Source organism: Cervus elaphus, chromosome 11 (genome assembly GCF_910594005.1).
Source record: "Cervus elaphus chromosome 11, mCerEla1.1, whole genome shotgun sequence".
Lineage (NCBI taxonomy): Eukaryota > Metazoa > Chordata > Mammalia > Artiodactyla > Cervidae > Cervus > Cervus elaphus.
The window spans coordinates 4,513,991-4,535,014 of NC_057825.1; the positions used below are offsets into that span (position 1 = coordinate 4,513,991).

Sequence of the window (21,024 nt, forward strand, 5' to 3'; positions counted from 1 at the left end):
CCTAAAGGGTCATTAATAGTTTGAGATGATTCCATGAGGATATTTTATTCCCTTTGGCCTTCTTTTGCAGGAGAAGTAGATTTCTATAGGATTTTTCTCTAGGAGATTTATTTTTTTAGACTTCAAAGCAAGCTGGTATTTTCATACAATTTCTTCTAATTGCCATGTGTTCCAGGCAGGGAGGCAATTTCAGGGGGGGCCACCCCTGCATGCAGGTTCAGATGTTATTAGATGTTACAAGTTTATATATATCTATATATATAATTTATTGAGTTTTTACAAGATGTATTTGCTGTAGATTTAACACTTCTTACGCAATGCTTCTAGACTTTTATAGCCCGGACTGCTACCTTTCAAAGCTTGGGAGAGAAAGCCACAGATTCAGTTTTGTTACTTTTTGTACTGTTAATGGCCCTGAGTTTGGGTGGCTGTTCTCTGCTTGTCAGCAGGCTCAGGGTGGTCTCTGTTCTCAGGGACCCCAGCCTTGTGGGGGCCAAACCGGCAGATGTGCTTTCCAAAAAATAAACAGACACCTGGTTCAGAAAAAAAAAAAAAAAAAGAAAAATGTGTGTGGCCTGTTCCTCTTGGAAGAACATGTCTGCTGGGAAGTGAAGATTGCTACAGATATCAGAGCATGTGTATCAGGATATCACTGCTACTAGAGGCCCAGCCAACGTTCTATTATGTGCCAGGCACGAGGCTGAGAATTTTATGTTAAAGAACCTTCATATGTTTTTTTCCTATTTTTAAATAAATTTTATTGGAGTATAGTTGATTTACAGTGTTGTGTTAGTTTCTGCTAACAAAGTGAATCAGTTATCCATAGACATACATCCACTCTTTTTAGAATCTTTTCCCACATTGGCCATTACAGATTATTGAGTAGAGTTTCCTGTGCTATACTGTAGGTCCTTATTCAGTTGAGTTCAGTTGCTCAGTCGTGTCCGACTCTTTGCGACCCCATGGACTGCAGCATGCCAGCCTTCCCTGTCCATCACCAACTCCCGAAGCTTACTTAAACTCATGTCCATCGAGTCGGTGATGCCATCCAACCATCTCATCCTCTGTCATCCCCTTCTCCTCCTACCTTCAATCTTTCCCACTATCAGGGTCTTTTCAAATGAGTCAGCTCTTTGCATCAGGTAGCCGAAGTACTGGAGTTTCAACTTCAGCATCTGTCCTTCCAATGAACATTCAGGACAGATTTCCTCTAGGATGGACTGGTTGGATCTCCTTACAGTCTAAGGGACTCTCAAGAGTCTTCTCCAACACCCCAGATCAAAAGCATCAATTCTTCGGTGCTCAGCTTTATTTATAGTCCAACTCTCACATCCATACATGACTACTGGAAAAACCATAGCTCTGACTATACAGACCTTTGTTGACAAAGTAATGTCTCTGCTTTTTAATATGCTGTCTAGGTTGGTCATAGCTTTTCTTCCAAGGAGCAAGCATCTTTTAATTTCATGCCTGCAGTCACCATCTGTAGTGCTTTTGGAGTCCAAAAAAAAATAAAAATGAAATAAGGAGCTTATTACTATTTCATATATTTCAATTGTGGTACTGGAGAAGACTCTTGAGAGTCCCTTGGCCTGCAAGGAAATCAAACCGATCAATCATAAAGGAAATCAATCCTGAATATTCATTGAAAGGACTGAGGCTGAAGCTGAAGTTCCAATAGCTTGGCCACCTGATGCAAAGAGCCCACTCATTGGAAAAGACCCCAAAGAAGGGAAATATTTAAGGCAAAAGGAGAAGGGGTAGACTGAGGATGAGATGGTTAGATAGCATCACCAACTTAATGAACATGAGTTTGAGCAAACTCTAGGAGATAGTGAGGACAGGGAAGCCTGGTATGCTGTAGTCCATGAGGTCACAAAGAGTCGGACATAACTTTTCAAATGAACAACAACAGTGTGTATATATCTATCCCATACATTTTTAAATTAAAAAGAATTTTTTTCACTGAAAGTCACATAATATAAAATTGACTGTTTTAAAGTGTAAAATCTGTGGCATTTAGTACATTCACAATGTTCTACAACCACTGCCTCTGTGGAGCACCAAAAGCTTTTCATCACCCCCAAAGAAAATCAGTACCATTAAGCATTCACTACCCACACCCCATCTCCTCAGCCCCAGGCACCCACTAATCTACTTTTAGTCTCTATGGATTGATCTATTCTAGAAATTTCATATAAATGGAATCATATAATATGTGTCTTTTTGTGTCTGGTTTCCTTCATTTAGCATCATGTTTTTGAGGTTCATCCACCTCAGGTGGATGACCGGGAAGCATCTGACACCTGAGGTGTCGGGATTCCCTCATATGCGTGGTTGTATAATATTCTATTGTCTGGAGAGACTACATTTTATTCATCCCTTCATCCATCGATGCATGGTCACGCGATTTTGAAGTGGGCACTGTCATCATTTCCACTCTACAGAGGAGGAAACGGGGTGTTTGAAAGGTCCAGTTGGGGGCCCGAGGCCCCCAAGCTCACGAAGGGAAGGAGCCCAGGTGCGGCCAGGCAGTCGGACCCCTGACGCTGGCCAAGAACCAGGAGAGGAATCAGGGCAAGAGCAGTGGCAGGGGGAGCAATGCAGGAAATGGGACGCGGTGAGCTTTCTGCAGCAGGAAAGCTCTTCAAGTAGCCTCGAAGGGGCTGCTCAGGGGCTTCCCTGGTAGGCTCAGTGGTCAGGAATCCGCCCGCCAATGCAGGAGCCACAGGTTCTATCCCTGATCTGGGAAGATCCCACATGCCTGAGATCAATTAAGCAGTATGCCACAACTACTGAGCCTGCGCTCTAAATCTAGACCCTGGAAGCCCACGTGCCTCAACTACTGAAGCCTGTGCTGAGAGCCCTTGCTTTGCAACATGAGAAGCCACTGAGATGAGAAGCCCCCGCACCGCAACTAGAGGAAAAAACCCCACGCAGCAGCAAAGACCCGGCACAGCCAAAAATAAATAAATAAACACGATTTAAAAAACATGATAAATAAAGGAGTTGGTCAGTAACTGGATGGTTTATGAAGTCTTACAGGTTATTCGGAGCACTGTACTGAGTGATATTTTAAGACCAGGATGATCAAGAGTAGTTTCTTAACGTCTCCAGCACACACACACACACACACACACACACACATCCCATCCATCCATCCAGGCTGGATTGGATGCAGGGAGATAAATTACAGAATTCCAGGGTTGTAAGCTAAGCTGCTACTGAGAACACAAGTCACAGTTTACTTGATTATCTTTCCATTTTTACCCCCAAGGCAAGTTTTCTTCCAGGATCTGGTCTGGTTATCAAATCTGTGAGTGTCTTCACCCCTGGTTGTGCTTGGGGGAAAGAGTGTGACTTCAAAAGGGCTCAACCGTTTCATGACTTTGTTCCCAATACTTTTATCTCCTTGTACACATCTCCATTCTTTTTCAGCAATAGCCTACTTGGAAAAGCTGCTTCTAGGTATCGTGAAAGACATAACCCAAAGCAGGCTTCCTCTCTGAATTTTCCGTTGTGTCTGTCTACATCTGTGCTGCCAAAGACGACAGCCACTAGTCACAAATGCTATTTAGGTTTATTTATTTATTTTTGTAAAGTTTTTATTTTATACTGGAGTACCCTGGAGAAGGAAATGGCAACCCACTCCAGTATTCTTGCCTGAGAAATGCCATGGACAGAGAAGCCTGGGGGGCTATAGTCCATGGGGTCACAAAGAGTCAGACACAACTCGTCGACTCTACGACGATAGCTGATTCGCTAGTTTCAGATGAGCGGCAAAGGGACTCAGCCATACATAAACAAGTATCAATTCCCCCCCGCAAACTCCCCTCGCGTCCGGGCTGCCGCATAACACTGAGCAGAGATACATGTGCTGTTCAATAAGTCCTTGTTGGTTATCCATTTTAACCATTTAGGGTTTTTGAAACAATTGAAAATTTAGTCTTTGGTTGCATGAGCCAGATCTCAAGTGCTCAGCGTGTCTCTGAGATGGCGGTGACCCTGACAGATGGAGTGGAAACAGGTGGCTTCCATCACTGCAGAAATCTCCATGAAGAGGGCTGCGCTGGGCTACACAGCGCCAAATCCCCGGGGAATGGTCTCCATGTCACTCTGACCTGTGCAGACCTGACCTTCAAAAGGAAATACACGTTTTCTTTAGCGGAGTCACGATCATTGATAGGATACTACTTTGCTTCAGAGGGAAGGGGAAGTGGCTAGGTGACACGGGGCTGGGAAGCTTCAGCCCAGATGCCCCACGTGGAGGAAAGGAGGTGGGCAAGTCGGGATCCGCTGAGCTGCCCATGCCCCCCTGCCAGGTACAAGCAGGTGGAGAGGCCTGCTGATGAGGAAGACGTCAAAGTCCCCGGAAAAGAGGCGGCAGCTATAAACACCACTTGGCACGACGCAGGCCCGCCAAGGGCCCAGCCGGCACGAATGTGTCTGGCTCCAGGACGACGGGATCCTTCTTGATGTTCTGATTTAAGGCCTGGTGGGGTTTTCATTGCGGCGTCCTAGATCTCACATGCGCAGCGAGGCCCCGCTCTGAGTGGGAAGGAGACCCGCAGCTCAAGCCCAGAGCTTCTCTGTTGCTCTGAGCTGCCGAGAAAATGGGCCCATAAAACACGACGAGGGAGGCAAGGGCCTCAGGAAAGAAGGGACCAGGGCTGTCAGGCTCCTAACTGTGCCGGGGAGAGCTGGGCCTGGGGACCCCAGAGGCCGGGCTCGTGACGTCGGATGTGCAGACGGGTTTAAGGAAGGGAACAGAAGGATGTTCTTGGAGCTGGGATTACCCGAGGTGGACCCCAAAGACAAACATGCCCACTTCTTTATGCTCCTTCCTTGTGTGCGTGTTTCCCTTCCCTTCCTCTCTCTGCTTCCCTGGGAGCAGGCAGCAGCCGTTTGTTTTCGCCTGCCAGTGGAGGCTTGAAATATTACAAAGGTGGCGTGTGGAACGCTCCCCGCGGCCCTGGCCCGATGGCACGCGCGCAGACATAAAAAGCAAATACCATCAGTAACCCGTCGCCAGAAACCCAGCAACAAGCCGAGAGTTTTTCTCCCTGCCGGGGCTGTTAGCAGCAATGTATTTCTCCCTGCACTAAGCACCATCTTTCCCAAGGCTGCATTACAATGATTTATAAACCCCATTTCTGGGGAAAACGAATAGATCAAAGCGAGGAGAAAGAAAGGGAGACATGAGCAGCTGGAGGAAGATATTGAAGCATGAAACAAAAACACAAATGAAAAACTAGTCAGTGACACAACTGAGCTATTCCTCGCTGCACTCGAATCAGAGAAAAATAATAGCAAAATCTTGATTTGAATCCTTTTTTTTTTCCTTTGATGAGATGTGGCCTCCTGTCAGTGACTGGGGTTCTGAGCCACTGGAGAGCCCGTGCGGGAAGAGGCTGCCCAGCTTCGCAGTGGGCAGAGGGCTCTGCCAGGGGATGCTCCGATCTCAGCTGCACCCTTGCCTCCCTCACCCCTAGGAGACGGTCCTAGGGGCAGGGTGGGCTCCTGAGTAAACAGAGGGCTGCCCTTTGTTGCCCTGTGGTCGGGGCATGACCTTTTCAAGATCTCCAGCTGGATCAGGAGCCTCTTCCCATCTGCTGTTGCCTAGACTGAACAGTTACTTTGACCTGCTGTTGTCCCTTGATGGCCAGAGGGAGCAGAGACAGGCCCGAGGTCTGCTGTGGCGGCAGGGCCACTGAGATGGACGCCCGTCTGGAAATCTCAGTTAGGCTTTGCTTCTGAGCTCCCGGCCATCGACGTGCAGGAGAGACGTGGAGTCAGCTGTGGATGGGGCATGGCCAGGAACAGGCGTACGTGCTGGGCAAAGAGCAGGAGACATTAGGGTGGGAGTGAGGCCAGGCTGGCTGGAGGAGGTGCCCCGGAAATGTGTCTTTAAGGAAGGACAGCCGCTACTGTGGACAGGTTCTGTCCCCAGTCTTCCACCCGGGGCAGCCTTCCCTGCCTCTGTCCAGCTGTTTGCCACAAGAAACACAAGTTTTTAGTTAATCCTTTATGGTCTGTTTTCCCCCATTAAAGCATTATCTTGAGCAAGGCACCTTGTCTCTCTCATCCGCCATCATCCCCCCAGAGCCTAGGCTGGTGCCTGACACATAGTAGGTGCTTCATAAAAAGGCAGTGAATGGGATGTCCCTGGTGGTCCAGTAGTTCAGGGCACTCGGGTTTCATCCCTGGTTGGGGAAGTAAGATCCTGCATGCCCTGCAGTGCAGCCAGAAAAAGAGAAGGAGACAGTGTATGAATGAATGAAGGAATGAATGTACAAATGAATGAATGAGTGTATGAATGAATGAATATGTATGAATGAATGAATGAATATGAATGAATGAGTGTATGAATTAATGAGTATGAATAAATGCATGAGTGAATGAATGTATTGGCACTCACTTTCTCATTCAATCCCCACAGCAATGCTCCCAGGTATGTATGATTCTCCCCATTTTTACAGATGGGAAAACCAACAGCAGTTATGCAATTTGTTCAAGGGCACTCAGCTAGTAGGTGGCTGAGGCAGGACGAGAGCTGGGGTCCGTGGACTCAAAGCCCACATGCTGGCCACCACATCCCATGGCCACCCCAAACCCTCAAATTAGAACTTCATGCCCTACACTGACAATGTTGCCTTGTTGGCAGCAGAGTGGGGAACGATTATGGAGGATTCATCCTTATTTTTAAGGTGAGAAGCCCATGCAAAGTACTAACGGGCTCTGCTGCAGGGACAGAGGACATTGCCAGGAGCTAGATTCCATCCATCCCTAAGGAGGCCCAAGCAAGGTCCAGATAAGGTCTGCAAGTAGGATAAGAAGGCTGCCCCCTCCTGTATGAGACACGGCAGGAGTTCTTCCCACAGGCTAATTTATCCGCTTCTCTTCTAAACACCAACAGGATGAAATAGTCTATATGGGACCGTAACTAGAGGGTACTATGCATGGAGCGTCATGACATTTGGGTCCTCGCGGCCCTCAGGTGCTCTAAGTGACCAAGCACTTCTGATTGAAGGGGACTTTAGGGGGTCCTTGGTGTGTGACTCGGATGGGGAGAACTGCCTTCAGCCAGGGGTTGGTTGAGGTCAACAGATTGTCCTTGGGTCCTGGAGTATGTGGCCAGTCCACCCTGAAGCCTGCACCGTCCGTGACTCGCCTGCCTTGTCAGCTCAACGGTGAGGGAGCACTCAACGGTGAGGCTCTGGCTACACCTGTGGGCATGTCCACTTTTCTAAAAAGCCAACGTGCCAGGACTTCTCTGATGGCCCGGTGGTTAAGAATCCACCTGCCAAGGCAGGGGACACAGTCTCAACCCCTGGTCCGGGAAGATCCCACGTGCTGTGGGGCAACTAAGCTCTAAAGCCACAACTACTGAGCCCAGGCGCCGACAGCCTATGTCACCGCGGCAAGACGCCCTCGCACCGCAACTAGAGAGTAGTTGTGCCACAGCTAAAGAAAGCCCCCACGCAGCAGCGAAGACCCAGCACTGCCAAACATCAGTAAGAAACTAAGCAAATAAATAAATACCTTATGTATAAAAAAACCCAGTGTGTCCGTCGCAAAATTAAGAGCACTTATTTGCTTTTCCGATGGAGTCTTCACTTCTATTAACAGAAAAGGATTCACCACCCCATTCCTTTCTAAAGGGTGTTGGATCACATTACCCCACCCAATCGGTAAAAAGAAAAAAAGGTGATCTGGGGGCAGCTTCTCCAGAACATAGCTGCCAGGAGGGTATGTGGAGACACTGATTCTACCATCTGTTCCCTTCTGCTGCAGGCAGCAAAAACCCCAGGAACATCTGAATATTTCTGATGGAAAAAGAAGCTTAATTCCACTTTACTCATGTTGGTTAGAAAAACCAAAGTTTCACCCTCAAAGTTGAAAGCAAGCAAACTGTCTCACACCGGTTGTTGAATATTTTAGAGAGCACTCGAGTTCCCGGCATGACAAGTCACTGTGGTTTCTGCCTGATCTGATTTTTAAATAGACGAGTTACAAACCTCCTGAAAATTGGAGTTTATAATTGAAATATTGATAAACTCTTTCCCGTAAAGAAGCTACTAGATACTGCAGTAATAACTAGGAAACAGGCAAAAAATAATAAGAATGCTTTTCTCTGCTTAGCCAAGAAATACAGTGGCAGAGTTTATTGCTTACAAAACACAGCTGCCTTTCCTCAAACTGGATAGGAAAAAATGAACCCTGATAAATTATGATGCCCCTAAATTCCAAAGATTGTACATCAATAATTGGGGGAGGCCACCATCATCTTTCTGGGCAGCCTACTTATTAGGACCATAATTTATTATTATTATGCTTTGGTGCAAATACACAGGCTGATAAAATTCAAATCCATTAAAACAAATGTCCTCCTTTCTCTGAATCAGTAAGAGACACCGCTTCCAAAGGAAGTACTGTAAATTAGAAAAGCAAATGATTTCTATATACTCAGAAGTGAGACACTGAAAGATAACTGAAGGGGGAAACACCCACTCTTACCCAGACTTTCTGAATCTTAGCCTAGCATTCAGGAATTGCCACCACAGTGGGCAGCAAGATGCAGGATTGGGGACCACTATCTGATGCTTCTGGCCCCAGCCTCCAGACTGAAGTCCTTTTTATGAAATGTTTCTATGTTGTTGTTTTTTTTTAATGAATTTTTTCAGGTGCGATTTTAACTAACATGAGACACATCTGAATGTTTCATTTGGAATGAATTTTGGAAATCACCGAGTTACTCCCTTCCTCTTACTGAGGAGGAGCTGAAACTCACCGAGGGCATGCAGGAGAGAGTCCAAGCCAAGCATCAGGCCAGGCCCAGGCATATCTAACCTCCCTGCCATGATGTTTGACCAAAGAAAAGTCAAGTAGTTTGTGTTAACTGAGCACCCACCATGAATCCAACATGTGCTTTTCACATGCATGCTCACTCATGTCCAACTCTTTGTGACTCCATGGACTGTAGTCCACCAGGCTCCTCTATCCATGGAATTTTCCAGGCAAGAATATTGGAGCCGGTTGCCATTTCATCCTCCAGGGGATCTTCCCAAAGCAGGATTGAACCAGCATCTCCTGCATTGGCAGGCAGATTCTTTACCCCTAATTTACTTGGGAAGCCAATTGCTTTTTAGGCATCATCTTATCAGAAATGGAATTGCCTCTTAGAGTAAAAGAAACTGGGGGAAAGGGCCAAGAGGGTATCTGGTCTACCCTGCCACTCAGACACAATAATTGTTCCCTGTGAAGTCCATGGCTCTCTAATCTAGTGTTTAGTTCCCATGACGAGGCACCCCTTCTGTATTAGGCACCCCACCCATTGAGTCCTAGTTGCCTGGCCGAGACCCGATACCTGATGAGGATCCAGTGTTGGTGGCATTTACATTCTTACTCCCTCTGGAGTGAATCAGAAAAGCTGTCTCCATTTCTATGGAACAATTCTTCAAAGACTTGAAAATCATCGAATTTAACCTTGGCCCCTTCTTCTCTTTTGACTGGTCCTCCCATGGCTGGCTTCTGGATGGCTCACCACCTTCTCCCCTTTTCTCCATGCCCAGTGTACCCCAGGTGGCCAGAAGAGAGGAAGAAAGTGCTAGACAAGTATTGCCTATGCGTAATGTCAGTGCCCAGGCCAACACCACTTGGCTGCTCTAAGACTGTTCTGGGGAACAAGCTTGATTTTCGCTTAGGCTCCCAAAGAAGTAGCGTCAAAGCTCTTGTCAAGACAGAAGCGGCAGGGGCTTCCCTGGTGGTTCAGTGGTAAAGAATCTGCCTGCTAGTGCAGGAGACACAGGTTCGATCCCTGGTCTGGGAGGATCCCACATGCAACTAAGAGCAACTAAGCCCATAAGCCACAACTGCTGAGTCGGTGCGCTGCAACTGCTGAAGCCCGCACATCCTAGAGTCTGTGGTCTGAAGCCAGAGAAGCCACCGCAATGAGAAGTCCACGCACCGCAACAGAGTAGCCTGCGTTCACTGTGCCAAGCTGAATGCCCATGCACAGCAACAAAGACCCAGCAGAGCCAAATAAATCAGTAATAAATACAGTATTACCTATAATTATTAATATATATTATTATTTATTTATCCAGAGAACTATACATCACCAAATACCACAGGACTTCTTGCCCTTCCTGTGAACATTAAAACCGCTGGCACCAAAAGACCATAGTTTGTGTCAGACCCAAGGCCCACATCCACAAGTCCAAACCATATTCACCATCTTTCTGCAGACCTGCTCCCACTCTGGAATTTTCTATTTTGCTTAGAGTTACCATCATTGACTCGGGTGTCCAAGCCAAAATGTGATATCCACCTTCAACTTCTTTCCCTTGTCCTCCACCCTCAATCAGGGAACTCCTAAGTAACTCCTCAAGCCATCCCCACAACTGCTGACCTAACCTAAGACCTCTCGTCTCTCCTCTGCACAGCTGCAGGGGCCTCCCCTGGGTCTCCTGGCCTCCGATCTATTGACATTCTGCAGCCAGGTGGTCTTGCAAAAAAATCAGTTCCTTTCATTTCACTTCTTTATTTCGAACTTTTTTAAAGTGTAGGGCCAGAACTAAGATCTCCAAGCAGGCAGTGTGGTATAATGGTTTAAGCACACGGCCTGGACAGCTACAGTTACTAGCGATGTGGATAGCTATTTGGAGGTTTTTTTGTTTTTGTTTTGCTTTGTTTTGGCTGCATTGGGTCTTCATCGCAGCACACGTGCTTCTCTGGTTGCGGCACGCTGGCTCAGAGTGTGCGCGCTCTGCAGTTGTGGTGCATGGGCTTGGTTGGAGTTCATGGGATCTTAGTTACCCCACTAGGGATTGCACCCAGGCACCCTGCATTGGGAGCATGGAGTCTTATCTACTGAACCACCAGTTAAGTCTTTGGATGCAAAATATGAATGAATCATGCCTCCATTTCCTCATTTGTAGAAGGGGACCCAACTCTCAGAAGCTTAGGACTTGATGGGAGCTAGTGTTGTCAACGCTTTCATAATTCACAATCTAGGCCCACATCCAGCATGTGCCCACATTTTACAGTCATCTCTCTCAAATTCCACACTCCCAGGCCCCACCCTTTTTCCCTAGCAGCTCTTGCATACAGCATCCTTCTTGTATCCCTGATTCTCCAGGTGCTGTTTCCTTTATCTGGAATATCCTCCCCAACTCATTTGCCTACCAAACTCTTAAGCATCCTCCAAAACTCAGGCATCAAATTTTAAAAATACTGACAATAGCAAGCGTGAGTGAGAATATGGAGCACCCAGAACTCTCAGCCACTGCTGGTGAGGATGCAGACTGGGATGGCTCCTTTGGGAAACAACAGAAAGTGTTAGTCACTCAGTCACGTCTGACTCTTTGTGACCCCATGGACTGTAGCCCACCAGGCTTCTCTGTCCATGGAATTCTCCAGGCAAGAATACTGGACTGGGTTGCCATTTCCTTCTCCAAGACACTTATAAATGTTGTACTTATTATGTAACCCAGCTCCCATGCTTACGTATTTACCCAAGAGAAATAAAAATATATGCCTAGGCAAAAACATGTGTGTGGCCGTTCATCACAGAACTATTCATAGTAGCCCCAGACTGGCCACAACCCAAACATGCATCCATACATGGAAAACCACTTGGCAATAAGAGAGAAGGAAGTACAGACGCATGCCACAGCACGGATAAATCACAAAAGCATTATGCTAACGTCAAACCCCAAGACTGAACGGTGTGGTTCCTTTTACACAAAATTCTAGGGAAAACAGACCTCTATTGGCAGAAAACAATCCAAGATTGCCCGGGGCCAGGAAGAGAAAAGGAGATGCAGTGTGAAGGGGCACAAGAGAGATTTTAAGGGGAAGAAAATGATCCTATATCTTGACCGTGAGGGAGGTCATGTGGCTGTACACAGCTACCAGAATTCACCAAACTGGATGCTTAGAATGGGTGAATTTTATGGACGACAATGATACCTAAGTGACAAAGAGAGAAAAATATTAAACAAACCTCTAGACTGCCCCCACTAGTAAAAAGGCCCCCTTCTCTGATTACTCCCTCTGTCTGCTCTGTCCTGGTTCACGTCCCAATTGTTGGACTTTTCCCATGACCTTGGCGTTAGTCAGACAGGTCTGTCTCTTGATCAGCCGAGAGGTGAGGGCCTGGGATCCTTCATTCACCTCTGTCCCCTACTGTGCCTTGTCACCAGACCTCTGCCAAGGGCTTACTGTCTTACATGTCCCCAGCTGAGCCTGACAGTCACACCAGGTGGCAGGTAGGACTGTCCCAGCTTTACAAAAAGATAGAGGTGGGACTTCCCTGGTGGTCCAGTGGCTAAGACTCTGCGCTCCCAACGCAGGGACCCGGGTTCAATCTCTGGTTGGGGAAACGATATCTGTTATGCCCTTAAGACCCAGCGCAGCCAAATAAATAATTTTTTTTTTAAAAAGAAGGAGGCTTAGAGATGTTGAAAGGTTGATTAAATACCTGCCCAAGGTCAGGTAGCTAGAAGAGGTGGGGCTGAACTTCAAAACTAGATCTGTCTGTCTGAGTCAAAGCTATGCCTTAAACACAACATTACACTGCCTGATGCAATATATGCGAGAGAGAAAGTTGTCAAGGATGATGTGTTATATTGAATCCAATTGAATGCAGGGCCCTTCTGTTCCTCCCCTCCTCAGTCTTCCCAGGGTCATGCTGAGTTTTTTGTTGCATGTATAATGTGTGTGTGTTCTTGATCCACTAAAATCTGAGCTTTTTCTCTCTCCTCATTTCTGAATTAAACCAAAAACCTAAATGAGCCCTCCGCCCAGGAGACCAGTATTACCTTGCAAACAGCTAGCACCTCCAAGTCGTCATTAATTAAGCCGCCCTCCCAAATAAAGCGCATAACAGTGTCACCAGTGAACAGTGGCTACCTCCCCTGGCGGCCCCTCACTGCCTTATACAGTGTCTGGCTGTAAAACCAATAACCCCACAGCCATGGAAACTGCGCTCCTAAAGGAGGTCTTTTCCTTCAGTGGAGATCCTTTGAACGCTGGGTGTTTTTATGAAGAAGAATTCTAGGGCCAGGCACAGGTGGATGCTTTCATCAGCCCCATTTTCTGGTGTGTTCTCCCTTTCAGCATTCTAGAAAGCCGCTCTTCTGACATATACGTTGCACAGGGCGTTTGAAGTCCTCGTGTTCGCTGCTGTCAGCAGCTTAGTGCGAGTTGAAGGGGAGGGGGAGTTTGGAGCACATGGAGGGAGGCAGCAGCGGGCATGCCATCCTGGGCAGACGGGAGCCACGTCTGCACCCTGCTTTGTGCGGGGCAGGGGGAGAGGTCACTCTCCCGGGGAGCAGGAGAGGTTGTCTCCTCGTGGTGGGGGATGGCGGGCGGGGTGGGGAATAAGTCCTCTGCAGCTTCCCAGGGTGAGCTGCTCTCAATAATTTACTAGGCTTGAAACTGGAATGGGAATGTCCGTGGCTCAGTCATTCAGCTGTGTCCGACTCTTTTGTGACCACATGGACTGTAGCCCACCAGGCTCCTTTGTCCATGGAGTTCTCCAGGCAAAAATACTGGTGTGGGTTGCCATTTCCTCCTCCAGGGGATCTTTCCTACACAGGGATCAAACCAGCATCTCCTGTGTCTCCTGCATTTGCCAGAAGATTCTTCACTGCTGAGCTACCTGGGAAGCCCTGGAATGAGATAATATGGCTTTTTTTTCCCTTTGGAGGGGTCCCCTGAAATAGAAAAGGATCAGTTAATTTGACCTAGTTTGCTCTCTGCATCCCTGCAATAGAGGCAAGGCGCTAATTGATAGAGCCGGGCCACCTTCAACCACGTTCCACATCAGATTTCACTTGTTGGTTGATTTCTTAAACAAAATATATATTTAGCTGTGTCGGGTCTTAGTTGTGGCATGCGGGGTCTTAGTTGCAGCCTGTGGGATCTAGTTCTCCATCCAGGGATGGGACCCGGGCCCCCTGCATTGGAAGTCCAGAGTCTTAACCACTGGACCACCGGGAAGTCCCCCCTTAGTTGGTTTTTTTTCCCCCTTAGTTGAAAAATACAAATTGCAGAATCAGCGACAGAGTGCCAATTCTGGCTCAAGTTTGTGTACCAGCTCCCCTATTTTACCGACTCTGAGACTTTGGGGGCTGGTCATCTACACTGCTGGAGCCCCAGTTTTCTCCTCTATAAAGTGGAAGAACTAATTCCTATGTCACGAGGCTGCTGAAAGGTCAGCCTGAACGAGGTGATGCCCATACATCTTTCGGCACACTCCCCGACACAGAGGAGAGCCCTCAGTCAATTGCAGGATGATCCTTTTGCTGCAAGCCCATGTCTAGTTGCAAGAGAAAAGAGCCAATCAGCTGCCCACATGGCCACTTGTAGGTCAAGTTCAGGAGTTCTCACAGTGCCCGGGGACACACCTAGGTCTTGAGGAAAGTCTCCATCCACTATGATCGTTTACAGCAATTAAGTCAGAAAGGTCCTTCGTGGTTAGCATCACCATGTAAGGGCTGACAATATTAGCCTCTCACTTCTTGTTCAGTGGGGACAGAGTTTCAGTCTGGGAGGAAGAAAAAGTTCTGGAGATGGATGGTGACTGTTGGACAACACCGGGAATGTATTTCACATACTTAAAAATGGGTAAAATGGAGACTTCCCTCATGGTCCAGTGGCTAAGACTTTATGTTCCCAAATCAGGGGTCCCAGGTTCAATCCCTGATCAGGGAACTAGACCCACGTGCCACAACTAAAACTACTATATCCCAAAGCTAAGATCCACCATAGCCAAATAAATAAATACATACATATTTTTAAATGGGGAAGATGGTAAATGTTCTATGTCTTTCACCACAATTTGCTAAGAACCAAAAAAGCAATGACTTGCAGAAGTCCAGTTTTTCACCAGCAGCAACAAATGATTGGCAACACACGTCTCAGTGGGTTCAAACAGTGAAGCTTTTCCGGGGTCCACAGCCAGGACCACCGGCAGGGCGGCCTTCCGGGGGTGGGGTGGGGCGGGGCTGGGGCGGGGCTGTGCCGCACCTGTGCGCTGCCGCTTTATTTCCCTCTCTTTCGGCTTTCCTGGCACAAATCCAGCCCATAATTAGGAAGATCCTCCAAGGAGAGAGAGTACTTCCTGCCCAAATGACAAGCTGTGGATTAGGCTGATATCTTTCCAGATGTGGCATGTGTGTCCCTGGCAATGCTGCAGGTGGCTCTGTGCTTACAGGCGGAAAGCTCCATCTGAGCGCCTTATCCCCACAAATACCTTCTTCCGCTGCTCGCACTGATGCCCAGGGCTTTCATTTTCAAGCTGATTTCCCTCAGAGCCGCAGGGCCCCCTGCAATAGACAGCGGGAGGGGGCAGGGTGTCTTCAGAACCCCAGGAGGGGCCCGGCGGAGCCCCTCCCCTAGTGGGCTTCCCAGCTCTCATCCCACGGTCCTTCAGGCGTTTTACAGGGAAACCCAGGAGGCCTGCTGTCGTCTATCCAGGGCCCAGCGCAGAACTGACCCTCGATAAATGGCTGTTGAGTCAATGTTGAGTTAATATAATGGGGAAGGGGCCCAGAACTGCCACTGACTTCATGCAGTGTTGTGGGTGCAAAATTCATTCTTTGCACACCCAAATGGGTGGTGTTCAACTGCCAGCATCTACCATTCCAGCATGTCTGGGAGCCCTATGAATGTAACCTGGGGTCCTGTCCTCCAGGTAATGCTCTGATTTGACCCTTACAGACTCATATAAGTGACAACAACTGACATTTTGATAACATAATCATCCAAAATGAGCATCGTTGCCTCACAAAGTTCCCCAAGGTGATCTGTTTCATGTAAGAAAGACACAGGCCTATTTTACTTTATTATTTTTCTCGCCACACAGCCTGCGGGATCTTAGTTCCCTGACCGAAGACTGAACCCGTGCCTCCTTCCGTGGAAGTGTGGCATCTTAACCACTGGACCACCAGGGAATTCCCAACAGGGGCCTGTTTTAAACTGAAAGATTTCTTTTTAATTAACATAAATGTCCATCAACAAATGAGTGGAGGACGTTCCTGGTGGCCCAGTTAAGAGTCCACCTGCCAAGGCAGGGAACACGAGTTTGATCCCTGATCGGGGAAGATTCCATTTGCTGAGGGCAGCTAAAGCCTGTGCACCACAACCACCAAGTCCTCGCGCCTAGAGCCTCTGCTCCGCACCAAGAGAAACCACTGCAATGAGAAGCCCGAGCCCTGCAACTAGAGGAAGTGTACATGCAGCAAACGAGACCCAGTGCAACCAGAAAGAAATACGTAATTTTTAAAACAATATTAATTTTTAAAAACCAAATGAATAAGTGGATAAGCAAACTGTAGTTCATACCTACAATGGAATAGTACTCAGCCATTAAAAAGGAGTTAAGTACCAATATATGCTATGACAAATCTAGAGAGCATGTTAAAAAGCAGAGACATGACCTTGCCAACAAAGGTCCATGTAGTCAAAGCTACGGTTTTTCCAGTAGTCATGTATGGATGTGACAGATGGGCCATAAAAAAGGCTGAGCACCGAAGAATTGATGCTTTTGAACTGTGGTGTTGGAGAAGACTCTTAAGAGTCCCTTGGACTGCAAGGAGATCCAACCAGTCCATCCTAAAGGAGATCAGTCCTGGGTGTTCATTGGAAGGACTGATGCTGAAACTGAAACTCCAGTACTTTGGCCACCTGATGTGGAAAGCCAGCTCATTAGAAAAGACCCTGATGCTGGGAAAGATTGAGGGCAGGAGGAGAAGGGGACCATAGAAGATGAGATGGTTGGATGGTATCACCGACTCGATGGACCTGGGTCTGAGCAAGCTCCAGGTGATGGCGAAAGACAGGGAAGCCTGGAGTGCTGCGGTCCATGGGGTTGCAAAGAGTCAGACATGACTGAGCGACTGAACAATGATGTAGGTGAACCCGGACCACACTTCACCAAGCAAAAGAAGCCAGAATAGGCAAATCCATAGACGGCAAGCAGACGAGTGGTTATCAGGAGATGAGGGGAGAAGGGAGTGGAGAGTGACTGCCTAGTGGGTACAAGGAGGTGGTGGTTGAAAAACATTACGAATACACTAAATACCACTGAATTATATCCTTCAGATGGTTGATTATATGTATTTCACATCAATGAAAAAACATTCAAGTACAAAATAGTCTAAGATAAGGTTTAATATGCAAAATGAAATGAGGCAGCACAAACTGTAACACAGATTTTTTTCTCATTGGAATAAATTTTTTGCTAAAGACTTTTTCTCGCTTTTGGTGTGGATCATTTTTAAAGTCTTTATTCAATTTGTTACAAATTGCTTCTGTTTTATGTTTTTTGGTTTTTGGGCCACCAGGCGTGTGGGATCTTAACTCCTCTACCAGGAATCAAACCCATACTCCCTGCATTGGAAGGTGAAGCCTTAACTGGAGGACCATCAGCAAAGTCCCTGGATAAATTCTGCCGGTTGCAATCCCAACAATATATAAATACTGTGCTGTCTGGGTACGGATGGTTTCACGATCCATCCTACTTGTGATTTCTCATTCCACTTCTGGCTTCATGTCTGGCTGGCCAGCAAGCTCCCTAAGAAAGATTGGGGGTTCTTTTCCACCTTATTCCCTGTATCCCTAGCACCTAAGCTGGCTCCTAGCACATGCTGCTGCTGCTGCTAAGTCACTTTAGTCGTGTCTGACTCTGTGCAACCCCATAGTCGGCAGCCCACCAGGCTCCCCCGTCCCTGGGATTCTCCAGGCAAGAACACTGGAGTGGGTTGCCATTGCCTTCTCCAATGCATGAAAGTGAAAAGTGAAAGTGAAGTCACTCAGTCATGTCTGACTCAGCGACCCCATGGACTGCAGCCTACCAGGCTCCTCCGTCCATGGGATTTTCCAGGCAAGAGTACTGGAGTGGGGTGCCATTGCCTTCTCCATAGCAAATGGCAAATAATTGTGTGCTGAGTAAGTGAACGACCCCAGCAACAGAATTTCACTCAGCCTGGGTGAGGGGTGAAGGGGACTCTGGGTCATCTCTTCTCAACCTGGGATGCACACGCCCATCACCTGGGACCTCATTAGAGATGCAGAGTCTGATTTATCGGCCTGGGGTGGGAGCTGGCATTCTGTGTTCCCAACAAGTACCCGGGGATACGGATGCTGTTGGTCCACCAGTCATATTTGGAGGAACGGGAGTCCAGGCATGCCAGACCCCAAGCCTTGTCACTGAAGAAAAAGTGCAGGATTCCAGGTCAGACACCCAGGTGGTTTGTCTCCCCAGACCTCACTGCTCACTAGTCCTCCCTGCACAGAGGCGCCCGAGCACTTCCTGGTTACCCCTGGGGAGGGTGATTAAGGCAATTGGCAACTTTTTCCCATGATTCCATGGTAGGCTGTCATTTTGAGGAAAACACGTCCACTTCAATTCCCAACACTCGGTGTTGGATGTCTTCTTATGTGTGGCAGGGGGAGCGGGGGAAGAGTCTGTGGCCCTCCCCCAAAGAAACCTGCTGCTCTTCTGCCTTTGTGTTTCTGAGCATGTAAACTCAGTTGGAATCACAGCTAATAAACAGGTCATCTTGTACTTCCAAAATAAAAACATGCCGTCTTTCAGTGGAATAGCAACTGTACATTAAAAAGCTGTCAACTTCACTACAATTTCCCTGAACCTTGCACTGCAGAAAGATACCTTGTCACTCAGAGTTGAGTGCAGCTTTACTGAAATATCTCCTTGTCTACATAAATAATGAGTAGAATTGCATAAGAATACCTGGTCCCCAGCCTCCTTTCCCCCTACTCCCAAAGAAACATGCAAATAGCAGATTTATGGGGTGAGGTGCTCAACACTTCACTTTGAAGACAAAAGCATGTGGTCCCACCAACCTCAGCACTGTGTATTTAGGGTGCAGAGGAGGGAGTGAGGGCGAAGGGGCCAGGAGAGAAGGGTGATGGTGATGGACATGGTGGTCTTTGCTGGCTTCCAATCAAGGAGGCAGACTGTCACTCAGCAGCTATTTTGAGAACACACACAGGCTTGCATCAAAAGTGCCGTATCTGGGAGATATTTGCTGAAGAATGACCCAGACCTTGAAAGTGGCAGCCCACACAGCCTGCAGGTTTCAAGACCTAGGTTCAAGAACCACTCTACCACCTGCCAACTGTGGGATTTTAAAGTCCCTTCACCTCTCTAAGCCTCAGATGTCAGACTCTCAAATGACAACAAGAACAATGACGGCCTCATGCGGTGAAAGCAAATGAGATGATAAATACAAAGATAATTTAATCCTCAAGTATAATCTAATTGGCTAATCATTATCATCAGTAGCTACCGGATAAAAATTAAGGTGTGGGCTTTGGTGTCATTCCAGCTAAGGTTTGACTCTTGGTTCCGCCACTTACCAGCAGTGTGACTTCAGGTAAGCTTCTATACCTCTCTGAGCCTCAGTTTCTTCATCTATAAAATGGAGATAATGTCAATGCCTACCCTTTTGGGGTTGTTATGAGGACTTAATGCAAGAATGCAGGTTAAAATTACTGCCTGGCCCATAGGAAGACCGTGGAAATGTGAGCTCTTATTATTGTTACTGCTGCTCTGGGTGATGATAGGGACAGTCCCCACTGATGATAATGATGGTGACAACATTGAGGATGATGTTGTCGCTGATAATGATGATGATGGTGATGATGATAATGGTGCTGATGTTGATGATGATGGTGTTGATGATGGTACTGGTGTTGATGGTGTTCATGTTGGTGATGGTGTTGATGATGATGATGGTGGTGGTGCTGATGTTAACAATGGTGCTGATGTTGATGGTATTGATGTTGATGATGGTGTTGATGATGGTGATGGTATTGATGTTGATGATGGTGTTGATGTTGACGATAGTGTTGATGTTGATGATGGTGTTGATGATGGTGATGGTGTTGATGATGGTGATGGTGTTGATGATGGTGATGGTGTTGATGTTGACGATGGTGTTGATGTTGATGATGGTATTGATGATGGTGATGGTGTTGATGTTGACGATGGTGTTGATGTTGTAGATGGTGTTGATGTTGATGATGGTGTTGATGATGGTGATGGTGTTGATGTTGACGATGGTGTTGATGTTGACGATGGTGTTGATGTTGTCGATGGTGTTGATGATGATAAGTGCTGATGTTGATGATGATGATGGTGATGATTGTGAGATGCTCCATTCCTCCTGAGTGGGGATCTACATCACTGCATCATAGGATCAAGGACCAAGAGAGATGCCAGCTCTGGACATGTAGATTAGGGCATATTACCCAGACCGAGAGTTGGAACTATAACAAAACTGATTTAGATGAGTATGAATTGGAGAGACTGAATCAGACCACAAAGAGTGGAATCTCTCAGCCCAGAGCTCAGGTGTGGAGGAAGAAATAAGATGTTCCAGCTGCCTATATGGGCTTAATCAGGGCACTTCCTGGAGGAGGGGAGCCAAAGCCAGTGATTTAAGCAGGTGATGGAATAGGGAATGGTGATCCTATATGCCCCCATCCAGAATTCCCTTGTTGGCTTAGCAGTTACCACCTGCATCCTCCAGTCTTTGAAGCCTAGGGTTGGACTCAGTGCTGACAATCATTATATTCAACTTCTTCCTTAGCCTTTATTTAAGATTATTGACCATACCTCCCTGACTCCACAAAACAAAGGGGAACTTGGAGATCCTCTTTTCCCTGAAGGTCTACAATGCAGTGGCAATTACACTCTCCTAAAATACACACATATGTATACCAAATGGTATGCAGAGCCCATGTGTTCCAGCTCACCAGAGCTGACAGCTGAACATTCAGAAATATAGCAAGTCATTAACAAAGTTTAATTATATAAGCTTACAATTAAATGAGATGGAGAAGGAAATGGCAACCCACTCCAGTATTCTTGCCTAGGAAATCTCATAGACAGAGGAACCTGGCGGGCGACAGTCCATGGGGCCACAACAGTCAGACATGACTAAGCAACTAACAACAATTAAAAACAAAGGCAATAAAAGAAGGCAA

The 21,024-nt window shown here is 47.2% G+C and overlaps 1 protein-coding gene across 1 annotated transcript in view; it reads right to left on the reverse strand.

Moving 5' to 3' along the window:
- The window catches only part of CFAP77 (cilia and flagella associated protein 77), a 153,988-nt gene that overhangs the window by 103,893 nt on the left and 29,071 nt on the right, over positions 1-21,024 (reverse strand). The gene's annotated exons all lie outside the window — the stretch shown is intronic.